The sequence below is a fragment of the Diabrotica undecimpunctata genome, chromosome 1 (assembly GCF_040954645.1).
Source record: "Diabrotica undecimpunctata isolate CICGRU chromosome 1, icDiaUnde3, whole genome shotgun sequence".
Taxonomy (NCBI): domain Eukaryota; kingdom Metazoa; phylum Arthropoda; class Insecta; order Coleoptera; family Chrysomelidae; genus Diabrotica; species Diabrotica undecimpunctata.
The window spans coordinates 50126700-50150184 of record NC_092803.1 but is presented as its reverse complement, the minus strand read 5'-3'; the positions used below and the strand labels follow the sequence as shown (position 1 = coordinate 50150184).

The 23485-nt window shown below is 33.3% G+C and overlaps 1 protein-coding gene across 1 annotated transcript in view; it reads right to left on the bottom strand.

Moving 5' to 3' along the window:
• The window catches only part of l(2)gl (LLGL domain-containing protein l(2)gl), an 84280-nt gene that overhangs the window by 48876 nt on the left and 11919 nt on the right, over positions 1-23485 (bottom strand). The window lies entirely within an intron of this gene.

Below are 23485 nucleotides of genomic sequence, written 5' to 3'. Positions count from 1 at the left end.
TGATATACGAATGGATCTAAGATAGATGAAAGCGCAGGATTGGGTGTTACTGGGCCCAATTTCAGGCTATCCAAATCTCTTGGAAATGCCCCAACTATCATTCAGGCACAAATACATGCTATAGACATTAGTACCCAAGAATGTCTCAACCGAGACACTCGTAGGGCAACACTATTTATATTATCAGACAGCCAAGCCGCCTTAAAGGCTATAAAGTCATTTAATTGTGAGTCAAAGTTGGTTTGGGACTGTAACAATCCCTCAAAAAGCTGACCGAACGCAACAAAGTAATTGATGTGGGTGCAAGGTCACAAGGGAATTGCAGGAAGTGAAGAAGCTGATATCCTCCCAAAAAAAGGGGCTAACACCCCATTCCAGGGTCCCTTTTAACCCCCTTTTTTGGAGTATCGAAAAGCCTCATCAGAGAGGGACTCGGGACGTGAGAACTCGATCAACTAAGATTACATTGGTCCAACACAGCAGGACAAAGGCAAGTAAAAAGGCTCATAAAAGTGTCGCCTGCTGCAACCAACCGCTTTCTCGAAACGAGTAAAAAAATATATCAAAATGGTCACTAGCCTTCTCACTGGTCACGGCCCTCTGAGATACCATCTCAAAAGAATGGGCAAAGCGGATAGTGAGAACTATCGTTTCTGTGACAACGAAAAAGAAACAGCAGAGCATATACTATGCAACTACGTAGCACTGTTCTGCAAACGACTAAAATTCTTAGGAGAGGTCAGTCTAGCGCCCTTTAACACAGGAAACAAATCACCTAGGAAGCTAATCAACTTCACCAAAAGTTGTAACAGTAACTTGTGGAAATTATATTTAAAACTATTCACCACTAGAATGGGTTTTCCTCGTTCGCCCTACATTTCTGTAGCTTGTTGTTCTAAGACGATATATGATCAAGTTCAAGCAAGACGCAAAACGAACAAACTAATTTTAAATAAGTTTACGACGAAGGTGTATACGAATTTAAAGAATGATGGTCTTTCTAATAAAATCCATCGCCTACCTATCTAAGTTTCAGAGAATTTCATCGGTAGCCAATTCGCGCAAACCCTTTTATCCGTAGAGGGCTTATTACCTGCGAGCGGGACACAGTTAATATGCACCCATGCTATTACCGAACACAAATGACGGCAATAAATCATTAATGACTGATGAAATTCTCAAAATGGCGGAAAAAAGAGAATCGAAACAGCCAATAATCTAGAGTTAATAAAAAAATCAAAAAAGAAAATGACACATGTCTTCTTGACAAATTTGAGGAAATAGAACCACTTATGGATGGGCTATCAAGAAGTAAAGTATCCTCGATAATAATACATAAAGAAGGAAACACTACATGGAAAACAGAAGAGAAGGATCCAAATGATATGAGGAATATATAAAATAATAACAGCAACATAATCTATCGGGGAGAAACCAAGGTACAAGAAGAAAGCGATCATATATTACAAGAACTAGTGAAGGCCAAACAAAGGATAAAAAAGAGTAAAGATCCAGGTCCTGATAAACTACGTCGAGAAATCCTCGAATTACTAGAAGAATATTATACACATAATTTACACAAAACCAGTTCATTTTCAGGAGTTTATTATACACAAATTTATACGCAGAATAAAAATACATTGCCATTGTAGAACGCAATCTACATCTTTAAATACACTTTAGAATTCAAGTATTTAAGTGTTATGTATTTTCAACCATACTCTAGGAGTGGAAGCAGAGATTCTCACATAAGCAAGTAGTAACAAAATAACAGTCTTCGGAATGTGATGTCCACATAGGATAACGTGTATCTCATTGATACATCAAATGTTTTGCAAATACTAGATCGACAAAAACTGCTCTGAACTGTTCAGACACTGTAAAAATTTTATGGCCCAGAATGATCATAAAAATCTGATGAGAATATAGTACAAAAAATGGCTCTACAGGTATTAAAGATTCTACAGAATATTAAAAATTTCCCCACCCCATTCTCTATTTTCGATCCAGATTATATATAAAGAAAATTAAGAAAAAAAAACTGTTTTCATACTGACGTTTTCTTGGTGTAATAAAATTTCTCAGAGAAAGTTAACATCTCTAACGCGTATAATTCAATCCCAAATGCACTTCTTGTATCTAGTTTCCAAGTGAGAGTAAACCAGATTACAATACGTAATTATGGTGTCTGTAATTATATATTACGTAACTTCGGAATTCAATGGGCTTTTCGCTATTCTTTGAATAAATAAAAAACTGTTTGTATGCACGTTGTTCATGTCATGAGAATATTCTTTTTTTAACTACGCATATTCATCAGATTGATCATGTAGAGAAAGTATATTTAGGGAAGTTGAAAAATCTGAGAAACGTTATGATGAGTTTTATTCCAGCTAGTTCCATCCAAGGTAATCAAATCAATGACAAAATAAAGGCGTCATTGACCTACCAACACATAATTTCTTAACAATAATAATAAAAGGAAATTTACACAAATATTAACTAGAATTCATATATGCGTAAATATATTAACGAAAAACAGAAAATGTTATGTTTGTTTTGATAATGTAACTATTTTAAAGCAATAGTTAAATTTGGCAATATTTCGCACGTACATGACAACGAAATGTAAAACATTACACTAGACGCTTGTGCAATTGGCTGTGACTAATGATAGATTGTTCACGAACAGTATAAACATCAAGAAGAGGAGAAAAGTTAAGTATATAAAAAGAAAGAATACATTTTGCTGTTAATTTAACTATTAATATCAACACACCTCGTAAGGTAAAGTGCCCGAAATCCGTCACCTGTCCTAAATTCGTCCCCCACTGTAACTTTTAGAAACAATACTGCAACCTTGCGAGAGAGTAACGAAACTCTTCCTTACTCCTGAGTGGTTATCTGTAAGAGGAAAAAGCAAGTGCATGAACTTTCATCTGCTGGACGCGGAGCCACAACTATAGGTATAACCTGTATATCAGCTGCCAGCCAGTATATTCCACCCTTGTTTATATTTCCACTTAAAACGTGACAGGAAGAATGCTGAACGGAGCTCCTCCGGGGTCAATAGGCGGATGTTCCGATTCAGGTTGGTAACTGGTCCATTGTTTTTTAAGTGGTTTAAAAACCTTATTTCCATTGTGAAACCATCATCTTGATGGTCACTATTTCCACATAGAAATCTAAAACTTGTTGACACTACAGGAGAGTCGTTTGCCTTCCTCATTACTCAACAGACAAGCTACAACCTTTGGATGTGTCGTTTGTTTCCTTTCAAAACTAGATACGCAAAAGCTATAAAGCAAATGTATCCCAAATAGAGTTGTCAGGAAACTACTAATAGCCAGTCTCTTTTGTGAGGCGTATCTTCGTGCAGGTACTCTTGAAACTGCCGTCAATGGGTTTAGGAACACTGGAATCCATCGATTTAGTCGTGATGTCATTCAGGGGTATAATTTCATTGCTACACAGCTTGAGCAGCCAGAGATGTCTGACAATGGAGGGGATAATGACAACCAGAATGTTCTAGTCCCATCTAAAGTGGTCAGTCCACGAGACATCCAGAAAGTTCCATTTATCTAACCTTCCACATCTTCTAGAGCCGGTACTTCATTTTTGGTAACAGGAACTCCTCAACAGAACTTCTCTTAAATCTCCTTACAAAAGAAAAAAAATGACAGAACAGAAGAGACAATCGTAGTTAAAGGCTAAGATACGTCTCATCATGGAAGATAAAGATTATTCTTGCACATGATTGAAAAAACGTCCTAAGAATAAAACAAGGAAATGTGATTCAAATTCAAGTGACTCTGAGGACTAAACAGAAGTTACACTGGTGTCAATCGATGATGATAGTTTTAGTAATAGTAATAATATTTAGTAATAAAGATGCACCATGTGCTATTTATCGAGAACGTTTTTCACACGACAAACGAGGAGAACAATGGATAAGGTGTTCGGAATTTAAATGGTGTCATGAGATGTGTTCATCTTCAACCAAAGTCAAAAATTTTGTTTGTGATTTGTGTTTGGATGTGTAAATAGATGTAATTTATGTATTAAAATGTATAAACATGTTCCATCTCAAAAAAATTAATAAAATAGATATTAGCACTGTTTCAATCATGTTTTACAAAAAAATAATCGATTTTAACTGGGCAGGGGTGAGGGACGGAATTAGTATACCATTTCTAAATAATCAAATTAGCCTTATTTTGATTATTTATTTATTTTTGGTGAAGAAAAATGTATTTAGTAGAATTGTACTAGCAAAACTCTTAAGTGTGGAGTTGAGTTGCTTAATAAGTTCTTTCCATTAAGTATTTGAACTCTAAATCAAATTTCAGAATTTAAGATTTCGGTTAAGAGGACCGTATTTGGGAACTCTACCTTATATCTTTCACGAATTCTGAAAACTACGCGTTTCTTTATAACTTTTACAATGCCTACACTACTATTTTCAGAATTCATCAATTGTATAGACAGATAATCAATTCCGTGTTTTTGGGACACCCTATACCTAATTATTATTCAATTACCTGTTAACGGTGACAAATAATATGGTGACTAATACAAATATTGATGTACTAGATAAGTAGTTAATAGTTAAGATAAAGCTCACCTTGCAACAATTTAGATGCTACGTAGGGACTATTCCAAGTAAACTAAAAGATAATGATAATCCACATTATATCTTCTCGGTCACGTAATAAATTTATGTTCTGTGGTTTTGTTTTTAGCCTATGGTATACTTTCATGAAAAACAATAAAGGCGGTTATATACATACATTGTTGCAGAATGTAATGTATGGAAAAACAAAGACACTTTGTTCTACTGATAAAAAGGTTGGCGCAGCGGAGGGACAAGTAATTTTGAGCTCTAGCGAAGCACTGCCATGGACGTATAAATAAAGATCTTTATTTATACGTCCATTAGCACTGCATATGTTGCATTTAAATAACTACAATTTTTGACAGACGCGAATTATAATCGCCATCATTCTCTTTGTATTTATCTCTAAGTTCAGCTTCCTAATTACATTTTCCATAAATATTTATCTTGCGACATACCAATATTAATATACTTCGAAGACATGAAAGTTATATTGACCTTACAGAACTTACCCTTCTGTCACAAAACACGCTACTCGTCTCTTTATATTGCGTACTGCAAGCTTCTCCATCTTTTTGTAATACCGATTATTTTTCTTTATCAATCTTTATACTTCCACTCCTGGATATGTAGGTATGTCCCAATTGCTTCTATCTTTCCCTATCCTGCGCCAATCTCATCCACATTTGATACTTGGAAGTTAAAATTAAGTTAGGCAGCGTAACCGATTTGGAAAAATAATAAATACAGTAAGTCATCCGGAGAGCGTCTAATGTTGCCTGCTAAAATAATTTTACAGCGAGAAAACTTATATCTGGCTAAATAAATACAAAAGAGGTGAACATACTTCTTCTTCTTCTTGTAGTGCCTATCCGTTTCGGAAGTTGGCGACCATCATGGCAATCTGTATGTTGCTAACTGCTGCTCTGAAAAGATTTGTGGTTGTTGTGTTGAACCACGCACATTGATTTTTCAGCCAAGAAATCCTTCGCCTTCCTGATCAGCGATTTCCTTCTACTTTTCCTTCTGAACGTACTGAAAGTGAACAAATCTCAGAAGAAAGTAGACATTTTAGTTTTTACATTCACGACTGAGAAATATACTGCTTTTGGAGGCAATTTCAGTCTCGGAATTTGAGTTTTCCGGAAATATTGTACAATGTGGAGCACTAATTTTGTATTTTTGACTTTGTGAGTGTTTTGACTTTACTTTTATATGTTATGTTTATTTATCCCTTTATTTCGGAAGCCGTCTGTTATAAACCGGCCGGATTCAGGCAATGTGCTTATTGCATATTAGTTGTCACTTAATCTTACAGAAGCGGAAGACTCGCAAACAGATGAGCCTGATACATATATCATCATGGAATGCTTTGAGCCCACTGTTGGACATAGACCTTCCGTAAATAATTTCATTGAAATCAGGACCTGTTTTTCATATTTGGCATACTCTTGTTTATTTTTTAAATTATAAATATTCCTCTTTCCTGTCTTTAACTTTCGTTTCATAACTTTGAGGCTTGTTTTGTTCTATGGTATTAGTTGTTTCTTTAGTGTTCCGTATGTCGTTCCTAACGGCTTTTGAAATGGTTTTGTTTAAATTCCTTAGCTCTGCAATGTTCGTTGTGTGCTTATCTTTCATTTCCCTTTTTTTGCATTAGGTCTCTTGTCTCTTGTGTAAGTTTTTCATGTTTCCTTTTTTACTTACCTTGACACTTCGGCGCCTTATTTAGGGCGCCTACCAACGTGTCGTTAAGATGTTCAATAGTTTTATTTTGCACGTCTTTTTGTAGATTACTCTCTATTTCTTCCTGGTATGCCCTTGTGTTAGTAATTGCAGTGAATGTGACATTTTTAGTCCTTGTTACCATATTCTTCTTTCCTTCTTTACGTTCAAAACCATCTTCGCTCTAACCATTCTAAGGTGACCTCGGGTTGAAAATTTGAATTAATACTGACTTATTCAAAAATCCGAACACCAATTAAGAGATGATCAATTTCAACGAGATTTATAAACAATTGAGAGATGAATACATTGCCAATATAAGATTTAAAAAATAAAAAAACTGTTCAATAATTAATGAATTATATAATAAACCACGGCTCGGCCGAGGTTTATTATATATTCAATAACTCTCCGAGGTATTTATAGTTGCTTGGTGATTGTGGTAAATTATTCAGTCGGGTGGTGATAAATGTGGAGAGCTGGAAGATCACGGAAGCAGAGTCACGTTGTTTTCTTGCAGTATCCTGGTAGTAACCACTTTATAAGTACAAGCGCTGTATTTTGGAAAATAGGTGGAATTAACTTTGGCAGGCATGACAGTTCAAAAAACGGTGGTACGTTCCGTATCTAAACCATTGTCTATCCCATCACGACCGTCTAACGACTGTATGCCATTCTATGATCGGACTGTATGATCATTGATCGGTAAGCTATATGTACATCTTTGAATTTTTTCATTTTTTTGTTTTCATTTTTTACCCAACGCAAAAGAGAGTAGCATAGAAAATTTGGTGAACGGACTTTGAACAGTTGTTTCAGTAGTAGAAACGAAGAGTAGTGAAAACTGATGTACAACAGAAATAAAAAAATAATTTTATGTATGATTTAGAGCTGCACGCTATATTTTCACAAAAGGAAAAAACACAATTACATATTATTATATAGGAAATCTCAGAAAAGGTAAAATCTTATAAGGAAGCCAGGCGGGGATTCACACAATTGCTGAAAAATAATACTTAAACAAAAGAAACAATGCCTAGGAACTGTAGCTAACGGATAGTAAAGTTATCACAAATATTTCCTTTTTTCATTTCTGATCCGAATATGGTTACTTTGTGATACTCTAGTTGCTAAGTGTGAAAACGTTAAGCCATTTTGAACGTTGAACATTCCTACAATATGATCAGTTCAATGTGTGGGAATATTCCTATGAGATACTTTTACTTGTTAGTTTTTTTACCGAATCACTTTGGTAAATAATCTTGAGGTTATATTTATTGACGACCATTTATGGCGGAGTTAACGAACAGGGTCTGTGGAGAAGGCGATATAATTTCGAACTCGATAGCCTTTTTCGTGATGCAGAGGATTGTGTACTGACCTCTGCCTACCTTTCGAGTTTACTGTATAACTTTCGATGACGTATTTCGATGTTTAAAATGCGCTTTCGTGTGTTTAAGATTATTGTTCTGTGATGTGGTTGAATATTTTCATCCTTCTCTCTCTTGGTATGCCCGATCCGTTCCAGATCGGTGCTGTAATTGGAATCACCAGTGCCATGCGGACTTTGTTGCACTGATAATAATAATTCGGTTGACGTTGTTCCAAACTACTTCCCCAAGTTAGTAAGTCAGGTGAATCTTCTGATTCTTCTTCTATCATGACTTCTCCTGCTCCTAATCCTTGAATAATATTCTGGAGTAACCCGTACTTTTCTTAGTTTTCCATAAGATCCCCAAGATATTCTAACTTTTTGTTGTAAATAATAATTCGCATTTACTATTTGTTCGCCTGAGAACATCCTCGTTGGTAATTCGATCTGTCCATTAGATTTTAAGAATCCTTCTCTATATCTACAGTTCAAATACTTGTGCTCAATAGCTTGTGTCCACGCCACAACATCGCACAACAAAACGAAATAAACATAACAAGATCCTAAGCGTTTTCTAAGTAGTAAACTTAGATAATTTGCTACACAGTAACTTTCTATTCTCTTTCCTGTGAATGCTCCAGTCTTTATTCAATGTACAGCCTAGACATGTAAATTTGGGTATTCGTTATATAATCTGATTATTACACTTAGTATAGTGTGTTGGATAATCATACACTTAGTCTTGTTTAGTCCTATATTCAATGGGTGTCCGTAATCTTCGCTCACTTGCTTAACTTTGTTAAGAGGTCTGTAGTTCTTGTATAGTATCTGCTATTAATATAGTGTCATCTGCATGTATTATGTTCTTAATGACTTCACCATTTACCTTAAGAAGTTTCCTGATATTATCAAGTCCCTTAAAGGAGCGCTCCGAATATATATTTTACAGTAACGAATGATAGAATGCACCTCTGACGAGATCCTTTCTGTATTAGTAGCGGTTTCATATACATAATGGTCTGCAAATCGTATAGTCACTTTCTGTCTTCAACAAAGTTAGATATTATTCTTATGTCCTTTACATCTATTCCCCAGTTTCTCATCACATATTAAAAGCTTTCACATAGTCTAAAAATTAAATAATATTATGCGTAATATTGAGTTTTTCCCGTATTCTCTTAGACCTCATTGTATATTCGTCTATGTATGCATTTGAAAAAGATTTTGAGAACATGACTCCTTAAGTTAACTATACGAAATTAGTGGTAAGGTTTGGCTTTCGGTCGTTACGGTATTGTAAAAAAGGTAGACATTAGCCAGTCTTTCGGCATCTGGCCAATATTGCAGATATTATATACAAAATTATTGGAGGACCTTCCAAAGTTTCTAAATGTGATTTTTGTTTTTGGAAGCCATCATTATAATCTTGAGTTTTTCCCGTATTCTCTTAGACCTCATTGTATATTCGTCTATATATGCATTTGAAAAAGATTTTGAGAACATGACTCATTAAGTTAACTATACGAAATTAGTGGCAAGCTTTGGCTTTCGGTCGTTACGGTATTGTAAAAAACGTAGACATTAGCCAGTCTTTCGGCATCTGGCCAATATTGCAGATATTATATACAAAATTATTGGAGGACCTTCCAAAGTTTCTAAATGTGATTTTTTTTTGGAAGCCATCATTATAATCATCTTTATAAACCTCCAAAACATATGATTGTATGGTACCATCAACATTATATGTTTCGATTTTGTCCGTTCAGTTAGTCATCATACTCATCGCTAAAGGTTTTTTATTAGCTAGTATAATGGTGACATCAGTCTACTTCAAATCTGTCATATATTTTAAATTCAGTCTATTGCTTCATTCGTTATTCTACTGCTATAGTTCACGCCTGGTATGCTGCATCCACATTTCAAAAGTTTACAACTTTGTTATCTTCATTTTTTAATACCCACGTTTTACAATCATACAAAAGTAAGGACCATATACAACATTTTAGTGTTTTTAGAAATAGTTGAGCTGCTCATATTGGCCAAAGCCGTTCCGTTTATATGACTATTTGATGTTGGTATATTATTATTGATTTTACTAAATACAAGAGTTTTTGTTTTTGATGTATCTATTGCGAGACTTGATATCGTATTCTGCATATACTTTATATAAAATAGAAGACAGTACACATCCCTGTCAACTCCCTTTTCCACATTAATATAATTTAAATTTTCTAACTGAGATACGAACACATATTCGATGGTTAAGTTATAATATATTTGCTGTTAATTAATCAACATGGAGAAGATGCTTTACACAAAATTTTAATTCAAATTTGTAAGAATTTGTGTTGCCTATTTTTTAATTTTCTAAATAACGTGATACGGAATTATATGAATTCTATGCTATTCCAGTGTTTTTTCTTCTTCATGTGCTGTATCTGTGTTCCGATGTTCTCTCTCGGCTCATGTGCGAAAAATTAAGTTCTCTAATAATGAACCAAAATTTTCCGTTTTTCTTGTTCTTATTCCACTTACTTAATTATGTCAAATTGTGTAATACATAAAGTATGGGTACATCATTATAAACATATTCCCCATAGGCCAGCGTATTGCAATAAGAAAACTATTATCATTAAAACAATAAATTGGAAAACAAAAAAGAAGAGAAATAATAGAATTGACTGGTCAAACATTGTGCCCAATATAGAATAAAAGAAGCTTAAAAAACACGAATACAAATCCGGAAACCGTAAATGCTAGTTAATGACAAACGCCAATGTCGATTAGACCTATCAACGCGAAAAATTATTAGGTCGAAGGATATGAGCGGAGTGCATATATATCCTCCACACCCATTTCTAACAGTGCTATGATTAGATACAACAGTTACTCGATATATACGAGGGTAAAATTGAAAGTTTTTGCCCCCCATAGTGAAAAAATAAGTTTTTAATTGTACATATACGTTCCGATGTTTTCCCAATAACCGAAATCAATCCCTAAATTTTGGAAAATATTAAAGATATCAATTTAGACCAGAAGCACGATGAAAATCAGTACCGTGAGATGTGATAAGATTGTTTATTTCATGATTTATTTCAACTGCGCGCAGGTAACAGTACGCGGCAGTTCTATCACCATCCACTTATCAAAATGATGAGGCATTAGAGTTTCACGCGGGACAGTTTCTTGTGCCGCTCCGTATTCCGCACTTTTCCATCTGTCCCGTCCCGCCCCACATCCCGCCCCGCAGCTATTTTCGCTGTGTCCCGCTGTATTCCGTGTCCCGCAAAGCATAACTTAAATTACATTTTTTAAATCAGTAAATATATTTTTATAATGTTTTATACTTATTTATAATATATATATATATATGTATATATATATATATATATATATATATATATATATATATATATATATATATAATATAAAGACAAATTTAATATTTATATTTTTTTATAAGCATCTTTTATTTTTACAAATTGTCGTAACAATTAAACATCAAAATTATATTATAAAACCAATATAATAATTACTTCTTACTTAATTAATATAATTACTTAGCTAAACTGTGTCCAAGACCACCTATGAATTTGATCTAAAATGTTTCTGGCCCATATTTCTTAAAATTTTTAAATATGTGAAAGTCACTGAAATTTTAACAGTTCATTATTCAAATTGCTCAATGTTCACTTTGCCAAAGAGTCTTTGTAACTATTTGTAGATTATTATAATAAAGAGGGATGTTTATATAACTTCCACTATCTATCTGCCAAAATTCTTTCCATCTATCTCCTTCTTGGACGTCTGCAATCCAGTTTTTCTGTACTGTACTATTCTTCCGACACGTCGTTGCATCACTTGGGGTTTAGAAAAGTTTCTTTTGAGTGCCTACGTTTCTATTCCATATATCAGAATGTGATTACGCATTGTGAAGTACTCTGGTTTTCATATTGATCGTGAATTATTTGTTACATTGTAAATGGTATAGATATATTCAATGAGGTGGCTTTTGGCCTATTCCACTGCGATCTTTTCAAATCTATTGTGGTCCTTTAATCCTAGATTACGTTCTCTAGCAAAAAAATAGTATTGAATATAGTGTAGTAAATTTGTCATACCCCTGTTCATTGTAAGTTTTGAGTTTTGTGTGTAGTTTAATAATACTTGGAGCTTTTCAGTGAATATTTTCCAAGAATAATTTGAATATATTCTACAGTTTTCCATAAATTTAATGATTACTCAGGCTTCCGAGGAATCGAATGTTTTGTTGTAGTCTGCAAATGCTAGGAACATGTAGATATTGTATTATTTCGTTTTCTCTATTATGTTTCGTAACAGAGAAGTTTCGTTTATAAGTAGGTTTGGCATTATAGACTAATTGAGGTATAGTTTTGAAATTGTTGTTTGTCTTATTCGCTAAGTATTTCATTCTTTGATAGAATGTAATAAGTGGTTTTTTTTTCGTTGCTGAGCCACCGTCGTTTGCTCAATATACTTAAACCGTTGTTTTTATTCTGGTGTACAATGCCGAACTGATGTTACTTTCATAATAACAATTATTATAAGCAGATAATCGGTTGAATTATTCATAAAACCACAAACCTTTCGTGTAATGAGTTTAAATTTCTTATTACCAACTCTTTTATCTGAATGTATCATATTGTATATATTCTTTGAGTAGTCTTCGGTAATTGCTTTTTGTTTTCGTCCTTTACACTGACTATCTTTAATCGATGTTATCAAATCTATATCATCATCATCATCATCATGTGCAGCTTTATCAACCGTTTCCAATTACGGTGCAGCCTCCCTTATTTCAATGTTATTCTATGTTCTTATTATTATTCTATATATATAAATCTATATATATATATATATATATATATATATATATATATATACATATATATATATATATATATATATATATATATATATATATATATATATATATATTATAGACTATATACTCCAACTTTGGAATGAATGTCTCTTGATGATAAGCCATACACAAAGAAACATTGTACGGTGAAAGTGTGTTTAAATTTATTCATTTTCTCGAAAACACAGAACTGATTTACTTTAAACGACAAAGTAATTGATTCGAACGATCAAACAGTTTGTACAAACTATTATTAGTGTTAGCAAATTCACATTTAGTATTTATTGTTGTAGATCATTACAGTGTAATTTATAGGTCGAGCATATTTCACCTGGCTCTGGTAATACCATAGCCGATTGTTAACGTTATTAATAAGGTCGAAGAATTAAGGACGGCATCCAATAATTTTATTTGAGCGAACTTTGGGAATTGGTGAATCAACACCAGCATTAAATGATAACATACAAAACTTTTCACGCTTCATTAATGGTTATCCAAGTAATTTTGGTAAGTTCTGAAATGATATCAGTCGAAGAGTATCAGTAAATATATTTTAAGTAAAATATCATCATAAAAAATCGAGATATCTATTTAACAGTCACGTATACTCAAATACCTTATAATTGCTTTTCTAGAAATATATTTAAGAAGCAAAGAAATAGTTGCGAAGCATAATATCAACACAAAGAAAACTATTTCAGCTAATACAGATACGGCGCAAATTCAAATGAATCTTATTTATTATTCTACAGAATCATCTTTGTACAATAAGTGTATTTTTGAGAGTACACCAAAGTAATTATCTTGTGTGATTTGTAGATAACTGAAAAACACTAGAGTTGCGAGCACCAATACATTACTTTTATTTGAAAGGCATTAACCGAAATTATTATGCGTAAGTACAAGGCAGGATTCAATATAATTAGGATTCTCCTATTTTTTTTTTCAATGGTTAAAAACAATGGTTTCTTTGATCAACACCGTGTTGCGTGTCCAAAAACTGATATTGTTCCAGATATGATTTAAAAAATTCACCCTATCGTATTGGATGACCGTCGAGTGAAGGTACGAGAGATAGCAGACGTAGTGGGTATTTAAATAAGAGCGTACACAGAATTTTACCTGAAGATTTGGTAATAAAAATATTTTGCTATGTATTCGTCAAAATCCCAAAGACTTTTATACTGTTTCATAACCGTCGATGATTGGTGTCCATCACTGTACCCTAAATCAAAGACATAACGTGCTTACATGGCATACATTCATGACATGTGTTTTAAATTAGTGCCTTCTTCGCTTTATGTCTCAGATTTGGCTCCCTATTGCATTGGTAATTTGGAATATTGTGCAAATTAGTTTTTGCGGACAGGAGACTGTATTGAAAAATAAAAAAGACTTGTTGAAAAACCTTTAATGTGTTTTCTTTAATAGACCAGGTAGCTATCGAACAATTTCCGTATAAAGTATCCCTAGGATACTTGACTCCTTTTAAAAAGGTTCCACAGGAATAACAATGCATTCCAAATATTTTCGATCAGATTAAAAAAACAACGTCAGCCAACAATATATCTCTATTAAGGACAGCCAAAGTCTAAAAATTAATTTTTTTACAGCAAGTCTGAAAATTAATTTTTTTTTTAATTTTTTTTTGGGCAATGATTGAAAATTATTCTGTGAAACACATTATAGTAGAAAATATCCATATAAATCCGTTATATAATTATTTGTTTTTTGAACGGCTGCATTCAACAGTTTTGGTGACGGGTTCTGCAAATGCTTTAATATAGTGCTACTTACGAGTATATGTTTATCTATGATTTTTGTTGTGTTATAAAATTTTCATAGTTTATCTGAAATGAATAAAGCTGTGTGGGCCACCTATTTTCATGTTTTGTCCGACAATAAAGATGCCATGCACCAGTTCAACATGGTGCCATGGTGCAAATTCAACAAGGCCATATTAGAAAATAAACAGTATGATCACACTAAACACTTCCACTTGCCTTTAGAAGTTATGTTAAAAATAAAACCAATTTTTAACAGTCTGGCTGATCCTGCACTGTAAGATAAATGCCTGAAAGGAAAATCACAAAACCCCAATGAGAGCCTCAATAATTTTATTTGGTCTCGCATCCCGAAAAGATCCTTTGTCACTTTACCTACACTACAGTTTGGGGTGTATGAAGCTGTTTTATCATTCAACGAAGGCTAATCGTTGTAGTACGAAGGCGTACAGTAAATGTACGGTTTTAGAAGATTTAGGTTTAAAAGTTGGTTCCAACATGTGGAAGTCATGAAACGGACTGCCAGCGCATTCAAAAGGCTGAAATATCAGCGACTGAACTGAAAAAAAAATAAGACAGAAGAGAAGCCTAAGCAAGAGGGAGTTGGAAAACCTCTATGAGGAAATGGAAGATCCAGACAAGCCGTCATATGGTGCTGGAGAACACAAGTGTCAGTGTACCGGTAGCTTTCTTTATAGCCTATTAGAGTGTTTTGCGATTTCCCGAATACTAGGTTTTTTAACTTTTGATCTCAAATATCTCTGGACCCTTAGATGATAGAAGGTCCAAATTCTCACAGTAGTTGTAGATAGATAATTTCAAGTTCCTGGTAAAGTTTTATTGAAAAATATAAAAAAAAAGTAAAATAAAATCTAAACTTTTTTGGGTTTTTTTGTATTTTAAAAGTATTTTAAAATTTTTTAAAATAAATATTTTTTCACTCTTACTTTACAAAAATCTACGCGGAACTAAACAATATATTTGGTTTCAAAATAAAAAAAAAACTATTTCTCTAAGTGCTTTGGTTACAGAGTTTCTTTCTGGAAATCCATATCAATTTCATAAAAATTTCACTAAATCACTATTATGCTGTTATTTTTTTTTTTTAGAAAAAATATACCATATTATTTAATTGAATGATTTCGTATAAAACAGCACAACCCACTCGCCGTGCCACCATCTTCAAAGGTCATCCACAAAATTTCTTAGGTCAGCAACTCTATTCCGATTAAATAAAAAAAATTGGTTGTTATTCCAGTATATGTTGCGCCACCCACATCATGACAGATTTATTCCTATTATTGACAATTAATTCAAGAATATAATGGATAGATCGTTAGACAAGTTAATCGAGCATGGTGGTTTTAATATGGTTATCATAAATAATGTATGCATAAAAGAAAATAGAAATAATAGATAGATTACCAAGACAAACAACTAGCGCTACATACAAAAGATACAGTAATAATAAAATTACTATGGTTGCACGTTGCAGATACAAGAATTCTACAAATAAGTGGTGTTAACATGGTGCCAAAAAAGTCAATAAATGTATTATTTACGGTGATGCAAAATAATTATCCAATGAGAAAAAATTCAACAAACTTTTCATTTACAAAGATAGCAAAATAATTTACGTAGGAAGCCATACATTCACTCTCATTTTAAATACATACTACCAACCTGACAACAAAATAATTCACGAATATTTTGCTAAATGCTGTTGCCAAATATAAAATAATTATTTAGTCTTGAATACATTTTTTTAATTAGTCTTGAATACATTTTTGTTTCAAATTTTTTCTAACTGTCGATATTACTAATAAACTAATAAAAACACAATATCCTGGGAGATTTCCCTTAATTCGTAATGCGACTATAACAATAATGAAACTTTAGTAGTAGGCAATATTAAGGAGTCTTCAGCTTGTTCGCAAATTTAAAAAGTGCCTGGGTTCGATTTTATGTTAAAAACGCATTAAAACTGCCACTCGGCCAGTTGTTTGCTCCATTGCAATTTGATGAAATTTTTTTTGTTAAATGAAACAACGGCAGGGCCAGATACTTTTCATTAAATTGTAGAAGGATTCTATATTGTATCATACATTAAGACATAACATTTGTAACACTGCCTTGAATATAAAACCAGTCTTCGATGTAGTCATCTAAAAACTATTCGATCCCGTGGTGCTACTCACAAACAATTTCAAGAGTTCCTGAATTCCATGGAATGAATACTCTGATGTGCTATTATAACTACTATACGAAAGAAAAATGGCTTAGTTCAGAACATTCTTTCGAGAAATTTTGGAAACTGAAAAACGAAATATGTTATATTGTCTTTATAAGAAAAAAAAGTCTAGGGATTGTGAACTTTTTGAAGATTGCCTCCAGTATTTTGAATTATTCACAGATCCTCTCTTCTTCATCTTGTGGTGCCTATTCGTTTAGGATGTTGGCGACCATCATGACAATCTATATTTTGCAAACTTCTGCTCTGAAAAGATTTGTGGCTATTATGTTGAACAAAGTACGTAGATTTTTCAGCCAGTAAATCCTTCGCCTTCCTGGTCCTCGTTTTCCTTGTAGAATTCATTGCAGCAACCCATATCTTTCGCTGTTCCTTATGATGTGACCAAGGTATTCGATTTTGGCTGTTTTTATTGTGGTTAACAACTCTTTTCCTTTTTGCATTATTAATAAAACGTCCTCGGTATAGGATATCTTCAGGATTCGACGATAAGGCCACATTTCGAAAGCCTCAATTTTCTTGCAGGTAGCGTCTGGGAGAGTCCACGACTCAACTACGTACAACAGTATAGGAAATATATAACATCGTAGTAACCTGATTTTTATGGGTATTGATAAATCATCCTACATTTAATACAATCCTACATTTGATTTCTAGGGAATGGTCCCAATTTTCGTTGACGTTCGTACCAAGGTAGGTGTATGTTTTTACTCTTTCTATTGGTTAACCATTCACACCAATTCTTTCAATTTACTGGTCCTCCTTAGAGATCATCATACATTTTGTTGTCTTTATGTTCAGTGAAAGTCCATAGCCTTTCTTATTGAGATCGTCTTAAACACAAATATTTTGACCAAGTCATCGAGAGATATTAATATGTAATTTAACTTTTTATAAAGATTTATGAAGGTATCAATGTATAAGTACGACTTATTTTATTGTATTAATATCACTATTGTTGCGTACAATTTACGTGCTTATTTTACTAAATTGTATTAATTTTACTATTAATTGAATGTGTAGTGTATTACTGATTTTCCTTTTGAACTGCATCTATTAATACTTATATATAATATATTTCATTGAATTGTTTTGGATTGTATTTTGTGTACCTTTTATCAACAAGGTTTGTTCATTTTACCACGGATTAATTATATTATTATATGTGCGCATATTTTTTACTCTTTAAGGTCTAATATCAATTTATGCGTTATTTCTAATCATACTCAACCATAGCAATCGAAATCTCAAATTCCTTTGCTGTTAATGTGTTTTTAAAACCTATTCGTCGACATCCTGCATCCAGATATTCTTGTTTAGTTATAATTGTATGTTTGTTTATGTATACGTATCTTTGATTTTACTTCTTTTTTTAGATAGAGTTTATATAGTCTACTCGTTTATTATTTTTCTATAGGAATATACATACCCAATGCGAAAGGGGGAAACCAGCGAGTACTAGATTGAACATAATATATTCTCTCCCCTCTCTGATGACCCCAATTGTTATATTGAGGTCATCGTATGTGCAGAACGCAACACCATATAAGATAAGTGTCACTGTTTTTTGTGTTTGGTTGTATATATGTCTATTGGTTTTAAAGAAAGGTTAATAGTCCTATCGTCTGAGAGTTGACCGGTAAAAACCATATGAACAAGCTGAATTTTGCAGAGAATATTAATTTTGGGACCCCAAAAAAGATGCAAAAAAGTTTACCACCTTTACTCCCTCTCCCTCCCTCCCTCTCGTAGGGGGGCAAAAACGCAAAAAATCGATTTACCAAGAATCTGTAAGCCGCAGAAAAAAATATTTCAAATAAAAATGCTGAGATAATTTTAAACAAATATGTTAAATTCGATATTTTTTTATCCAAGAGTCCTATCGACAAAAATCAAGATCCGTTTTAAAGGTAAAGAGTGCAGCTTTTGTATGCAGTTTTCGTATTTTGCCGAGAATAAACTCAGTTTTTATAAAGGTGTTAAATAAACGTGGCGCGAGTTTTGTCATTTTTTGCGATTCTCGTGAGATTAATAAAATTGATTACTTTCATCGGGCAGTAGTAGTAAAATTTCCATTTTTAGAAATCAATCTTTAAAACCTATGACATGAAATTTCAATTTTGAGTTGTGGCAATAAATATGAGGCACTTGAAATATGAATAAAAAACGCAGAATTTAATGTTTTACATTACATTACAAACGATCTCAAGTCACGGAACGTGCCTCCAAAAAGACGGTTTTGGGTGTAGTGTGCAGAAGTTTGGTTCTTTTGAAAAACGTACTAGTGTAATTGAAAAAAGTTTTAAACGATCGTTTGTTACGTGAAAGTTTAAATCCAGCGTTTTTAAGTATATTTTAAATAAGGGATAGATTGTGTTGCTTTCATGAGAATCATAAAAAATCGCGCCACCTTTATGAATTTAACATCTTTATAAAATCTGAGTTTATTTGCGACAAAATACTAAAATAGCATACGAAAGCTTGAAGTCTTTACCTTTACAATGCATTTTGAATTTTGTCGATAGGACACTTGAATCAAAAGATATCGAATTTTTACCGTCGAGCGGATACAAATTTTATTGAACATTAATTTCACGCGCGTTACTGAAATTCAAAATAGACGGTCGCTTCAAGTGTTGTTTGTGAGTGAATGGTTCATTCTACACAAAAAGTGCTAATAAGCATTTTTGTTTAAAATTACCTAAGCTATATTTTTTATTTAAAATATTTTTTTTTCTACGGCGTAGATTCTTGGTAAGATTTTGCATCTTTTTGGGGTCCCAAAATTAATATTCTCGGCAAAATTTTTAGAGATTCATTGTCATTTTCGTCTCTGACGACTAGAGTATAAGCATATTTGTCATATTTTTTACCTTTCTTAAACCAATCTTCTAACATATACGATCCTCGAGTTTTCTTTGGCCCTCGAAGAAAAAATAAGATGGTACTCTTTTTCCTTTTTATTTTATTCATTTTTTATCCATTTTATTTCAGTTGGTACGATTCATTTTCTCTATTCTTGCTGATTTCAGTATCCCGCGTTCCTATAAGCAATTTGTAGACCCCCATTCCAAATCTCGCCGTTCTGTCCTTCAAAACACCTAAGTGCTGGTTGCATAGTGAACGTAGTTAGGCTTGGAATTCTTCGTTTACCTTATCTTTCAATACGAAACTTTCCTTTGGGTTCATTTTTATCTTACCCACAATAATAACCAACTTCTGGGCATCCTGTCGTCCCTACCAGGTTCAATTTACGTTATAACCTCAAACAATTATTTCTAAATGTTCAAAAAATTAGAATTATAAAAGAGCGTGTCTAACACTAGTTCGTATTCGTATTCGATTCACATGATCATTCTGGCTTTACAACCCTACGTGGGTCCTAGCCTCCTTAAGAATTTCTCTCCAGTCGTCTCTATCCATCGCCTTTCTCCGCCAAGCACGTATTCCCATATTTCTCATGTTTTCATCGACGTTATCAAGGAACCTTGTTCTGGGGTCTTTCTCTTCTTTTCTGACCAATGGCTCTATCAAGGAGCGTTTTTCTAGCTGGATCGTTTTGTTCCATCCGCATTACATGCCCTATCCACCTCAGACGTCCTATCTTAATATGTTTTACGACATCAGGTTCCCGATATATACTATAAAGTTCGAAGTTGTATCGTCTTCTCCACACTCCATTTTCATTCACTGCTCCATAGATTCGCCTTAGTACTTTTCTTTCGAAACATCCTAACGTGTTTTCATTATTTTTTGTTAGAGTCCAGGTCTCTGAACCATATGTTAGGACTGGGCGTATTATTGTTTTGTAGAGTTTCATTTTAGTATTTCTTAATATAATTGTGGATTTAAGGAGCAGATTGAGCTCAAAATAGAATCTGTTGACCCTGCAAATTCGGCGGTTTATCTCTGCGGTAGTATTATTTTCAGTGTTAAGGATCGCTCCCAGGTCTACAAATTCGTTCACTGCTTGGATGACGTCGTTTTCTATAACAAATGGTGGTAGGATTTGTGATTGCGTGCTTATTTTCATATACTTCGTTTTGTTGGTGTTTATTATTTAACCCATTTTTGTAGCTGATTCATTTAATGCTACATACGCCTCTCGATATCATCAGCATAGGCCAGGATTTGCACTGATTTACTATATATTGAACCAATGGTTGTCATTTAGTACTTTTCGATTCACATTGTATCGCATAATATAAGTCAAACGTCTAATTCAGATTTTAGCAAAAATTGGACATATTCATCCTAATATTTTGTTATCTCTGGCAAGTTACAAGATAGCGAGTTTTTGATGCTAAAGACTGTAAATTATTTATTCATAGATAAATAAACGAGTTTAGTGGTTTAACTTGTTCTCTGGTAATTTCATCATCAGTAAATAACCTTATATAAATTATCTATCCATTTTATTATGTTCAAAGATATTTCCCGATCACATAATAGTGTATAAAACTTAGAGAACAAGGTAGTATATATGTAATTATTCATTTTTAATAAATTATTTTTGCTTTTAATTACTTATTTGACTGTTACATTATTTGTTTTTTAAACCTATAGTGCCCTACGAAAAACCCATATTTCTATAAACTACTATATCTACTTAACGATCTTAATGTTCTACTTAGCATATTTTACTTGATTTTGCCTGCTAATAAAGTTACAGTTTTCACAATCCGCGGGAAGCGAACCTGAAGAAACACCGTTACATCGGTGTAGGTATGAGTCATGACTTTTGATTGTTCTCTCTCGGCAACGACACCATCGAGCGGTCGTATTTTCTAGCGTACCTGACTGAATATCGACAGCAAAGCGATGCTTCTCGAATTCAAATATGGCCATTGATAGTATTATGAGATAAAGATAGGTGTATACGCCACAGGTATGACTATAATAGGTGTTCTGGCGCGTGGGGATTTCTATTCATATTTTTTTAAATAAATGAACCTTCAATTCTATTTCATTTCCCATTCAGTTCCACCTAAATATATACGAAAATAGAAATAGACGAAATAAGAATAATTAGCGATCAATTGAATGTCTGTCTATTGGATAATCTAAAAAGATGTGAAAGGATACATAAGGGACTACTTTTTCCACTAAATGCCTTAAGCACATGTAAATATTGTTAATACAAAATTGAGAAGGAAAGTCACTTTTCATTTAAAAGTCTACAAAACGTATCTTATGAAAATACACGTGTTGACAATGATATGGTAGAAGAGTATTGAAATAAGAGTTCAAACAAATACAAAATATAGTTAAAAGTATATGTACATAGTATGGTTTAAGATATTAGTTACTTTAGACGTACTAATTCAAAAATGCAGTTCATCGAAATCACAGACTTGTACCATCCTGATGTTAAAGCACTGCCGTTAACAGATGAGACTGTTTGTCTTTTATTTTTGTAAGGAACACTTATGTGTCTATTTTCTGTAGAGTACCCTACGGTAACAGATGGATTGTGATGACCAGTTAAAGGAAAAAAAGATCCACCTGTAAACAAAATTTTTTTCATGAAATCTTCGTCACGATTAGTACGTTCCATCATGTTCTCACAAAACACCATCCGTCGTTTATAATCAGCAGGGAAAATTTCCTGCTGAATGGCACTTGTTTCTTTTTAAAATATTTCGTACAGTTCTAGCACAGTTTCTCTTGGAATTAGGGTGCTGTTACACGGAACATTGATTTCAGCTAGACTACATACGGCAGTTTCACTCTCATCCCGTTCTTCATTAATTGCACGAGCTGGTTGATTTTCATCTTCATTACTATTCGTGCTTTTCTACAATTCTTGAGACAACCAGTTTTTCCAAATTTAAAAATAATGTTGTGAATTATATATTTTGTTGGTACAGGGCTTCGAATGAAAACGAAAACCTACCGATTATATCGTCGGCACTACTTCCAAAATAATGCCATTTAATAATTTGAATTTTATGTTCAGTTGTAAAGGTTATCATTTTCCTAACTTGAAATATCAATTTCTTTATTCTATTTTTTTTTGCGGATAAAACCAGAATTATTACTAATGAAAAAATAAACGTATATTTGATGTTTCCGTTATCAAAACTGAATGCCACTTTGACAAAACTAAGATTCAATCTAATGGGTGATACATACTACATTCGATCTCTTTCTGTTAACCGAACAACCTCATATTGTTCTTTTCGCACTAATTATGCGTGCTATATGCAGTTTTCAGATTACCACAATTGTATATGACAGATCTGCCGAAGACCCAAGGAAGTGTGTAATAGCTAATGAAATAAGTACAATAAGAGAATGCAGAAGTCAGGATGGCAACCTATTAACAACACGGAAAAATGTATTGAATAGATGGGTGGAATACTTTAACCAGACACTTAATATAGAGGAATAATATAAGGACTTAATATAGAGGAAGCAGAAGAAAAAATGGAAGACGAAAGAGAAGAGGTAAGGGGAACAGACGAGAGGGAAGAGGAACCTACAACGATTCTTGAGGTTAAAGATGCAGTTAAAAAGCTAGCCGGTAACAAATCACCCGGAATAATCTCCCAACTGAACTATATAAAGAAGGTGGTCATGATACCATAATGGCATTACAGGAGCTTATAAAAGAAATATGGACACAGAAATCCCTCCTCAATTATTCTATTGGATTACTTTGCACCATACACAAGAGATATCATTGAATGCTCTAACCACAGAGGAATTACGCTTCTAAATGCAGCGTATAAAATATTTTCCACAGTACTATGTCACCGTATGGCACCATATGCAGAACGGCTAGTAGGAAAATACCAGGCTGGATTCAGAGGTGGTAAATCGACAATTCATCAGATTGTAACCCTAA